Source organism: Macrobrachium rosenbergii, chromosome 59 (genome assembly GCF_040412425.1).
Source record: "Macrobrachium rosenbergii isolate ZJJX-2024 chromosome 59, ASM4041242v1, whole genome shotgun sequence".
NCBI lineage: Eukaryota > Metazoa > Arthropoda > Malacostraca > Decapoda > Palaemonidae > Macrobrachium > Macrobrachium rosenbergii.
In genome coordinates this window covers 28,844,558-28,856,880 of record NC_089799.1, presented here as the reverse complement: position 1 = coordinate 28,856,880, position 12,323 = coordinate 28,844,558, and the positions used below count along the sequence as shown (strand labels likewise).

At 36.3% G+C, this 12,323-nt stretch overlaps 1 protein-coding gene across 13 annotated transcripts in view; it reads right to left on the bottom strand.

Annotated features, from left to right (window-relative positions):
* LOC136837493 (uncharacterized) overlaps positions 1-12,323 on the bottom strand; it is a 1,465,013-nt gene that overhangs the window by 420,358 nt on the left and 1,032,332 nt on the right. The window lies entirely within an intron of this gene.

Genomic DNA, 12,323 nt, shown 5'->3' with positions numbered 1-12,323 from the left:
AAAAAGTGACAATCCATTTCTTCGTCATACAAAAACAGTATCCTATCTTATTTGACATACTTAGACAAAGCAAAACATCGTGAAACCACGAGTTTCGTTCAGGAGAAAACGGTGCATGATTGCACTGCCTTTAACCTGACCTGCGTAACGTAAGCCAGTGTCTCCTACACCGTCCCCTAGTTGAACTTATTCTCGTTTCATACAGTCATGTGGTGTATTAGGTAACGAAGTTATCTGTCGATACGCCTTCGTATACACAAAAAGAAAGCTCTCTTCGAAGCCAGTAAAGAGAATAAACAAGCAAAAATATCAAATACTGTTATTTAGATTCCTTTTCATATCATGATCTTCACGTCCTGTTAAAAATTAAAAAAATGGAATTACACCATTTGGTGCTGAGATCAACCAGAAGCACAAAGGGGAAAACCACAGCATAGTTTATCAATTCTAAAGAAAGTCCTTTCCTTTAAAATCTCCAATACCTTTGGTGCGATGACCCCCAGGATCCAGCAAAGAGAGAAGGTTCCAGCAAAGAGAAAAGGTTCCAGCACAGAAAAAAAGGTTCCAGCACAGAAAAAAAGGTTCCAGCACAGAAAAAAAAGATTCCAGCACAGAAAAAAGGTTCCAGCGCAGCAAGAATTCTTACAAAAGTGTCCTACGCAGCAGTTTCCAGGTGGGAATCAATTGAACATTTACGTTCACGTAAAGGGGTTATTGAGACGGTACACTGACTTTTTCTCACCCTGAATTTGGCATTTTCGGTCAATTTACGATAAAAATGGAGGCGACAATGGCTAAAAAAAAGTGCTCACCTAAAACATCACGGTGAAGAAATTCTGAAATACTAGAAAGGCGAAAACGATATCTAACCGGACTTTTCCACCAGTTCTTTAGATCATAGAGATGTATCGGGACAGTACATGTTGAGCACAAGGTAACAAATATTTATTATTTATCGAAATTTATAAGAGCGTCGTAACGAAAATAACATAAACATCGAGCTAATTAAAAAAAGAAGCATAGCTCCGAAAGACATTGTTCAAAAACAGAAAAGATGAAATATAAGTTCTTTCCGAATCAGAAGAGAAAATCCAATCTTCATCTACTAAACGACAGTATCCTACTTTGCATACTTAAACAAATGCGCCGAAGTTCCTTCGGCTTAATCGAGTTTTCTGTGCAGCGTATAATGCTGTATGAAACTCTCAGCTACGGCCCATGAAACTCTCAGGCAGCAGTGGTGGCCTGTGTTGTTGCGGTGCCAGACTCACAATCATGGCTAACTTTAACCTTAAATAAAATAAAAACTACTGAGGCTAGAGGCTAAATTTTGGAGCGTTTGATGATTGGAGGGAGGATGCTCAACATATCAATTTGTGGCCCTCTAGCCTCAGTAGTTTTTAAGACCTGAGGGCGGACAGAAAAAGTGCGGACGGACAGACAAAGCCATCTCAATGGTTTTCTTTTACAGACAACTAAAATAGGACGAAACATCGTGAAACGACGAAAGTATCGTTCAGGAGAAAACGGTGAACAATTGTAATGCTTCTCAACTGACCTACGTAACGTAAGAAAAGTTGTATGACAGGAATAACGTCGTGGTACATAAAAAATATATTTTCAAAGCAGTTTTCACACTGTGGGAAAAATTACTCAGTGCAAGTTTCTTCCTCTTTTTTTATTGGCATCAAAATTAAGCGCCATCTAAACATTTTTATATTTGTTTTCGTTTAGTTTCTTTTGCTTCGTTATTATAATAAAAATAAGATTATCTTCCGTTCTTCAACTAAAGTTTGTATTATTACAACAAAAATGCGACACGAGGCTGAAATATCACTGAATAGATTCTTTTCTTTATACAGTTTTGTCGAATACTTCAGACCTGGGAAATCTCAATATTTCAATAAAAAGAAAACATCGCAGAATCACTCAATCTTTAATCATGAATATAAGGCCCCCTCCATTAAACAACAATAACACAACACAAAAGATAGTGATAGCTCATTTCTTTTCGCCTGAACTTCACACTGGATCAAGCCCCGTTTATGACACGATAACTTATCACTAGCAAACACAACCTTACCGTCCCTGTGAGCTAAGGATAGGGGATTTAAGGGAGCCCATAATCTACCTGCTGGGTCATCAGCGGCCACTGCCGGGTTCTTCCTGGTCCTAGCGTGGGTGGAGAGTAAGCCTGAGAACTGTTTAGATGGCCTCTAGGATACTGAGCACCGAAGGAGGTTTGTTTCACTTAATTTAGTACTATTATGACAGACAGGATAAATAGTCAATAGTAATATTATCTTGAAGATAATATACCTACTAGCCAGACAACTGGTAAAACCGTTTTCAGCACACACACACACACACACACACAGAGAGAGAGAGAGAGAGAGAGAGAGAGAGAGAGAGAGAGAGAGAGAGAGAGAGAGAGAGACAAAAAAAATCTGTCACTAACTGTGGCATCTCTGTAGCTCAGTTATATTAATGGCTAACTAAAGCCGGGTGCTGACCGCATAAACAGGTTCAGAATATTTTGACGTGCATGAAAAAGATCAAAATTAAATTAATACAAAGCAACAATCTGGGGACTTGTGCATATAATCCAACACCAAAAGAAAGACGGGAAAACGACAAACAGTAATTATGAATATTGCTAACAGAACTAAGTCAACACAGAAGCTGTAAAAAACTGGTGACAATAAAGATCAAGGTGCTATATCTGATCCAGCAAGTCTACACGAGGCTCATAAAATCTATGACAGAGACAAGAAATCTGTATTAGACCTATATATTTGTAACCCTATCTGAACCGTAAATCAAATCTGAAGTAGAACCAAAAATAATAATAATGATTATACATAATCTAATAATGATTATATATAATCTATCTGTAAGGTTGAATCAAAACTGTAAAGAGGTAATATACTGGCAATTCTAGAGCAATCAGAAAATTCACAAGAGAGAAAATAATGGCCAACTGATCTTAACATTAGCCCACAGGAACAAAATGATTTATTTCAGAAAAGAAGCGCATCACCACAATACAACTCTTTCAAAAAAAAAGGAAGAAAGATGATTTATGGATTTTATCTCTATGAAATAAGATAATTCGATGAAAAATATTAAATTTATTATAATTAGAAACAATTAAAACTAATGTCCAAAAGTTAATAAAGACGGGATTGGAGAATTCTAATCAAGAGGCAAAAAATAATTCTTCGGGTCTTGGTTTAATACGGAGCTGTTATTTCCAGGCCACTGAAGCAATTAGCCATCGGGGGATTATCTTTGTCAGATATGGAACGATATGCTAATTTCAGCTCAACAGTTTCAAAAATGAACAGGAGAAAGCACAAAAGAGACCAATGGAATGAGAAAGGGTGTTTTTTCAATGAGAGAGAGAGAGAGAGAGAGAGAGAGAGAGAGAGAGAGAGAGAGAGAGAGAGAGAGAGAGAGTGACTCTCTCCAACTCCAACTTTCCTTTGGCTACTGAGGAAACTGTATAAAGTTAAATATTCAAATGTGAATGTTGTGTCCCGAAATCAAAGTTTGAGCTTATTTGCATATTACTGAGGTGGTAGAGTTGAGCGGGATGGATGGAATATAGAAGGGGAAGTGGTATGGGAATGGATCGGTGAGGGGGGGAAGTGCCACATAGCAGGAGGGAGAAGGTATGAGTAGGTGCACAGAGCAAGTGAGAGGGGTGATGCAGAGTCCCTGATGAGAGAGTAAATGGGAAGGTGGGACAAGATTGACTGACTTACATCTGTCCTGACCTCAATGGGGAATGGGAAAAATACAGGACAGATAGACGCAGCATAAGTTACAATTAGAAGTGGTACGATAAAATAACTGCCGTAAAATGAATACATCATAATTAAAACTTTAGCCTTCTTTCAATGACTTCAAACAGCAAATAACTACAAATCACCTCAAGAATGAATAAATGCCTTTGCATCATAAACTAAAAGGAGGGACATCCAGAGTCGAAAAGAAGGGGATCTATTACGAATAGGATCGTGAGGGGATGAATGGAACTTGATACACAGAAATCACTACTGATTTTTATCTATTAAAAAGGTAACAAAAGTGCTCCTTCCTTTAATACATTGTACAGGCTTACGAAGAGCAAGATTTCTTAAATTAACACAATCAGTAAAAAACTGACAACATTAACAGAACTTTTTTCATTGTTAAACGAGTTAAATGTATTAGTTATTAAACTGAAAACCAGATTACTGGAAGAAAAAAAAAGAGGTGAGAAATAAGTTGGTCAAGGTTAGAAGTTTTACACGATACACGACTTTTCATCCTACAAACTACTTGTTAATACATCCCAGTAGTGGAGTTATTAACACAGATTAACATCTGATTCTAAACTCCCTCTAAATTTACGCTCCAAAAGAATGGATTGGGAGAAAAACAATTGAATTACGAATACAATGACATTACATTTTCGTCAAAACATGATTTTGGAGCACTGTGCCCTTAGTACATCATTTTTATATTCAGGAAAGAGTAAAATCGCATGTAATTATTAAGTGCTTCATCACCAGCGGGATTCGAACCGCTGCCTGGTTGAGATACAACGATGTGACTGACCACTGAGCCATCAAGATGGCCCTTGATGGCTCAGTGGTCAAAGTCACTCTAAATCGTTCTTTTTAAACCAGGCAGCAGTTCGAATCCCACTGGTGATAAAGCATTTAATAATTACAATTCTCCTTGGGTGAAAGTTATTCCCTAGGTATAATGAACTGGACATTAAACGATATATGTGGCTGAATATCTGTGATATATATATATATATATATATATATATATATATATATATATATATATATATATATATGTGTGTGTGTGTGTGTGTGTGTGTGTGTGTGTGTGTGTGTGTGTGTTTATGTATTGTTTTAAAGATGTTAATCCCACGACATGACTCGGCGAATCCTCCTAAGCTGGGTTCACCCTTAACACAAAACGAGGAACACATTCAATTCCTTGAAACAAATGGCCATCCGAATGCATTTATTAACGACCAAATGAGAGACTATATTAAAGGAACGCCGTAATAAGTAAGCAAGAGAAAGCGCATCACATTTTTACAGTCTTGCAGCGGCAGGAAATTGCCTCCAGTTTCCAGCATAAAGTCTTTCCAGGCAGGTCATTATTTCGCTTCGAGATAGCTTTACTTCCTAACTCGCGATAGGAATGCATTAAAAGAATTACGCTGTCATAAGACGATTCCTTTACGAATGCTTTTACCTCGGTTCAGTGAGAGATACGAAGAGTTCAAGGCATAAGAGTTGTTCAGTGATCGATTTTCTTTGTTACAATGGTTTCCCTGCAATTTATCATATGCTTGATCTTTTTATCTACTGTACTTCACTGATCATAAACAATACTTAAACGATTCGTATGCTTACAGGAAGAACTTTCAGGATAAATCATTAAAGAAAAAAAATTTATTTAAAACTTTTTGCTTGTTAATTCAATTGCTGCACTCGCTTATTTTACTGTCCAGTAAAAAATGGATAATGAGCTTCAACTGTACAAAACAAAACGATATCAAGGGCTTCCAGATAATTGGCTGAAAATTGGTAAAATACTTTTCGATGTAGGCTATAAGTAAAAGGGAAACTTCTTAAAAGCCAAGAAAAATCATTCAAACTGTTAGGAAATAGCACATTCTGAAAGAATGATTATGTCATTACAATTCTGAGCTATAAAAAAGGAATAAAGATACTCCCAAGAAAATTCCTTTTCTTTTAAGTTGAGAAAACGTATCTTTCTAAACGAACGAAAACACTTAACGTTCTTAACGTTTAAATACAAAGGTAAACTGAATTACATGATTTGACCAATTAAGTTCATTAAAGTTAAAGAGTGAGGGAGAGCGCTAATTTATAAGGCCTTTGATTTTTCAGACAAAACAGTTAAACAATGATAAGAGGTGTACAGTGAGCCACAGATGTAACAAAATGATGCTGGAGAGAGAGAGAGAGAGAGAGAGAGAGAGAGAGAGAGAGAGAGAGAGAGAGAGAGAGAGAGAGAGAGAGAGACTGATTTATGGTTACTAAAACTGGCGTCAGAGCATCTAGGTTACTGACAGAGAGAGAGAGAGAGAGAGAGAGAGAGAGAGAGAGAGAGAGAGAGAGAGAGAGAGAGAGAGAGAGAGAGAGAGAAGGTGTTGTGTTTCAGGACATCAAAAGAGTTGATAAGGCAATGATTGCTGGGGTTCTTAGATATACACATTTACGAGGGATCACATGGCACAGTTACGCGAGATCAAGTCGATACAGAACATCTTTTCTTGGAAAAGGGCTTTTTCTGAGCGTTTTGGGATCACAGATCTCATTTTTGCCAAATCTGGGGTTTACGGATATAGTATGCCATCCGACTACGCGTCTGTCGAAACCAGCTAACGCATGTATTCAAAAATGCCTATCAGTGATAATTGTCAGGTAGTGTTTACATGGTTGCAGTTGCACACGTACTGGCGCACACGTACATGGGTTGCAGAAAACTCAAGGACAAACATATAAAAAAATCGTCATAAAATGCACAGATGTACAACGCAAGTGCGTGTGTTTGCGTTGGATCTCTTGCGAATATTTTTATACGTGATGTCAATCTAAAAAAAAATTCCTAAGTGCACAACTCAAGAGATATGCAGAAAGGCAGAAAATTCCACGTAATGGAACGATCGGTTTTGCTGACCAATGGAACGATCGGCTACTTGTCAGATATCCATTCCTGGGAGCCATACCCTGAAATAACAAACAATAAATGGGAGCGAGACTCAAGACTCCCAAGATTACATGAATGTTATATATAAGTGTACCATACACGAAATTTAAGAGCAGGAAATATATGAAAGAAGTAATAAAGTAAAACTTGAGCATGAACGCCTAAATTGATTGGAAATTCCTGTTTAGTTTAGAAGGGATCAGTATTTTCGTCAACCCTAAAATAAGAACGACCACTTTACCTTATAAGTGTCCATCACTAACAAAAATATCTGGAATAGTGCAACCGAGTTACCTTACCCATCAGCAGTTTGTTGATATATGGTAGTGAGAGCTGAACTTCCTCAAATATAAAAACATCCAATACAAACACCATGAAAATCTAAAAAGCTAATAACAACAAAAGTATTGTACATACATCATCTAAAATATCCCTGAACAAACTCATAATGAGATTTCTAATGTCATGTTATTATCTACATCTCAGCCCTAAGGCAAATTAACGAAACCCGAAGCATTAGACAGAAAGATGGGCAAAGAATTGGTTCACAAGGATTAACGAACAATGTTTCGTCTGCCCAATTCAAAAAACTATTCAGACCATAATTGATTACGTCACGTACCATTAAACAAGAAGGAGCAGGCACACTCGAATACGGCGAAGATTTTATAATAAAAACAATGGTCGCAGATGGAAGAGATTTCGATTTGGGGTAACAGCAGAAACTACTGACTTAGAAAATACAGATGATGCTTTTTTAATCAGCAAACCACGACAAGATTTACGCAGCTCTTTTAATAAAATGCATCACATTTCCAGAAAAGGGAGACTCAAACTAAATCTAAGGAAAACCAAACAATAATAAACAGTATTCATAAGAGGATGAAATAACACTATATTGAGAAAGGATGAATGAGACTGACTATTTCAAACACCTAAGAATAATGATATCCAGTAAAAGTTTTCTTGACTTCCAATTAGTGAAAGACTAAAACTGGCAAATGAAAAATTTAATATTGTCAGCCTAAATAAGATCTGGAAATCGAATACACTGAAACTGCATGAAAAAATAATTATACAGACGTCTAGTACGATCTGTGTTGCTATATGAACTAGAATCATGCTATGACAACAATACTACATATTAAAGGATTTAAAAAAAAAAAAAAAAAGAATTTCGAGAATATCAGGGGTGAGTCAGGTAACAGGATAGGGTTAAAATTTATACCATAAATAAAATTATGTAAATTATATAAAGACGACAGGGAAATAGAGATAGCTTGAACATCGTCACACAATTCCTGAGCAACAGTGCGAAAGCTGGGAGACCCAAACCTACTGGATGAGAATCATGAGAAGGGAGGCTTCAAATTAGTGGATATTTGCGGAAGACAAAGCACAGTTAAGAGATGAGGGGCGGAATTTCACTCTTTAGGTCACGCAGGGTAGCAGGTGGTTTAAATATAATATAGTATATATAGTATATAGTATATATTGTATATACACATGAGTGATATATATATATATATATATATATATATATATATATATATATATATATATATATATATATATATATATATATATATATATATATTGTGTTTGTCTGTGTGTGAGAGAGAGAGAGAGAGAGAGAGAGAGAGAGAGAGAGAGAGAGACAAATTAGTTTAAAAGTAATATTCTTATCAAAGAGTGTCAAGGCTAAATCATTGTAACTAACATTAATCGTGCATCCACTGGAATTCTTTAAACCCCTAAACAAAGAGAGAGAGAGAGAGAGAGAGAGAGAGAGAGAGAGAGAGAGAGAGAGAGAGAGAAGGTGAGTCACAGGATTACTGATTTGGAACAAAGAAAGGGAAAGGGATTATGAGCGGAAACAAATACCAAACAATAATCGAGAAACGCTCTCTCTCTCTCTCTCTCTCTCAATAAATACGAAAAAAATATAGTTAGAATAATTCCCGTGGCATTATAGGTTCATTATCATCATTCTCTCTCTCTCTCTCTCTCTCTCTCTCTCTCTCTCTCTCTCTCTCTCTCAGTGAATATGACAAAACATATAAAATAATTCTTGTGTATTCATAAGTTCATTATCATCATTCTCTCTCTCTCTCTCTCTCTCTCTCTCTCTCTCTCTCTCTCTCTCTCTCGCTCGCTCGCGTGGAAACACAAACACACATAGTATACGTAGACTCCTAACAAACTCAGCGAGGATCGACACGAACAACTGAAATTCAGAATTCCAAACTCGTCGAGCCTTAATACTCAAACGGCATAATTTCAGGAGCTGTGAATTGTATTTTCGACGGAAATCACTAAACCTCAAATTTGTTCTGGGAATCCCACTTAATTAATCAAAAGAACTCCAATAACTAACTTACTCTGACGCAGGTAAATAAACCGATAAAAAGTCCAAATAGAGGGACGGCCGTCATTGACTGAGTTTACTGTAGTCTGGCCTGCATATCTAAATATAAACAATAAATGGTATAGTTTAAAATTAGATTGTTCTCCTCTATATCGGATATATGGATATATAACTAACTTTATATCATTATAAATACATGGATATATAACCAGCTTCATATTCGATATAAATAAACAGACATAAAACCAATTTTACGTCACATATATATCTGGTATACTTCTGAAGTACATGAAACAAGAAAAAAACATTTTTCGTAAGTTACTTCTTTATACACAAAACTCGTATCGATAAATACCACGTAATTTACTCGGAATAATCTGATAAACATACACGATTCTCAGTGACATACAGATAAATCGATACAGCGCCCATACATTAAACGAAACCCTCAAATAGGGAACCCTGCCTATATGAAGAAAGATTCCTAGGAGGCGCCCAAGGCGCGTTTTATAAATTCAAAAAGAACACCCGGTCTTTGAGATTGGACCGACCCGTTAAGAACACTTACCGTACTCACACTCACACAAAGAAATACCCGTATTTCTCACAACTCCCTGAAAGGATTTTCCGAACTCAAGCACAAACACACAGCCTTAATGAACATACAAGTCCCTCTCCCCCCCTTTTTTTCCTTTTACCGTTGGGTTTCGTTCCTTTCCCCACACCTTTCGTCCGATCTCATTTGTATTCATAACCCGAAATACCTAGAGGAATATCATGTTGTGAGATGAGAAGAGAGAGAGAGAGAGAGAGAGAGAGAGAGAGAGAGAGAGAGAGAGAGAGAGAGAGGTAAAAAAAAAAGATGGAAAAAATAATGGCCTTTGGTCGCAGGTTCATTAAGTCTTATCCGTTCCTCATCGTCCCTAGACTTATCACAGTCATCTTGCTTTTTATCTGTTCCTTTTATTCATCTCCCGTAATTCCGAGAAAAGACGTCTTTACCGGATGTAGAAACTTTTTTTTATATTCAGTTCTTACACTCAAATCCTTTTTTTCGTGGAGTCTGTTCTCTCGTAAACCTGTAAGCATTTATGCATACAATGTGAGTGTACACAAAGTGCATGTTTATATATGTACACACACACACACACACACACACACACACATATATATATATATATATATATATATATATATATATATATATATATATATATATATATATATATATATATATATATATATATATATATATATATATACATATAAATTCATTTCTTGACCAAATTCATTTCTTGACCACAAAATCCAAACATGAAGCGCCATTCTAGAACTATCATTATCCATAAAGTATAGATTATCAAAAATGTTCAGAAAATTGTGGTCATAACAACCTCAAAAACACAAATGATATCTCCCACAAAGGTCTACAATAACTTGTATCGCTAACAACCTACGGAACACCAAAGCCAAAACCATCTCGCTTTGTGTCACACTGAAACCCTTCTCCTTTAAAAAATTCTAAAATTATGACCTCGTCACGGAATACGTAAAGTGTTAAGGTTCTGCGACCATCCCAAGAATCCTTGAGGACTCTTGATCTGTGCCACTTCAACCCGGGATTATAAAAAGTGGAGAATCAATGACGCAGAAGCGACTCCGACTATGAATGGCATTTGCATACATTGGATAAGTCTTGTCTAAGAGGCTGCTGTCTGATCCTTGTTAAGGAGGAAAGGAAGATGGTAATCTTAATCGAGTTTCTCTCTCTCTCTTCTACACAGTGAGATCAAGTAAGCAGGTGGGTAAAAGTGCTCGTGCGTTTCAGAATGGTATTGCACCTTTATTTGAGTGTTTACATACGAACACATTAAAATCAACAGAACTTGCAATGATCTGCCTTTATGTTTATGGAATATAAAGATTTTAGGCAAAAAACCAAGCGCTGGGACCTGTGAGGTCATTCAGCGCTGAAACGGAAATTGACAGTTAAAAGGTTTGAAAGGTGTAACCAGAAGGAAAACCTCGCAACTGGAAAGTAAGTTGAAAGAAACCGAATATGAACGGAGGTATAGGAAAAGGAACGAAAGAGGTTGCAGCTAGGGGCCGAAGGGACGCTGCAAAGAACCTTAAGCAGTGCCTACAGTGCACAGCGTAAGGCGCACTGACGGAACTGCCCCCTACAGGGTTCATGTTTTATGGATAATATCCAATGATAAAGATGCTACGGTGAGCAGAATTTTTTACGTGCAGAATTATGAGCCTCAGATGCGTGTCTTCCGAGACTGATTCTTATGCATGTGCATATTTTAATATTTTCATTATGTCAAGTATAATTAAATGACTATTGATGATTAAAATTTTATTTAATATTTATTAATTTTTAGCGGGGAAGTACAGCTTACATCTTATTCTATGTAAATATCTTTAACTGAATTACATATGCTTTCTAGAGAGTTTTCATAATGAAGTTTTAGGAGCACATACAACGTAGTTCTGGATTTGTTTTCGTATCCGTTATTTTAAAATGAAGAACTTGTCTTTTTTCACTCTTTATGTATAATACAGTACTATGTATCACTGTTACGAAATACAGCACACTATTACATAGGCAGATGCCCATTTTATCTATAAAAAACGATACTTGAATGCACACTATAAAAACACAAAAGGCTTAATATGCTACCCTTGTTACTACATGCACTCAAGCGCGCGAGCATGTCACCTATTCCTTTCAACAACGTTATTATACTGATGACATCTCGTACTGCTAAACTACTCATCTCTATCTTTCCAGAGCCTTTGAAACTATATACGTTGAGAATGGGAGCTGCAACATTATTTTGTACCGAATTCCCTTCGACGCAATCTGCTGTCAAATTAGCTTCTGTAGGGCGTGGTCTTCCAGTCGGCCATGCTTAGGGAGGTGTAATTACTCTTCCAGGGAGAGTCCGATACTGTTCTTTGCATTACACAGAAAAGGAGATACCAAGTATAATTGCTGGAAATGTCGACATCATATGTACCAATCAGAGGAAATATTTTAATGTGTCTACTCACCATTTTTGGACGTGTATACGTACGATTACGCATAAGCTAATATTTACTATATATATATATATATATATATATATATATATATATATATATATATATATATATATATATATATATATATATATATATATATATATATATATATATA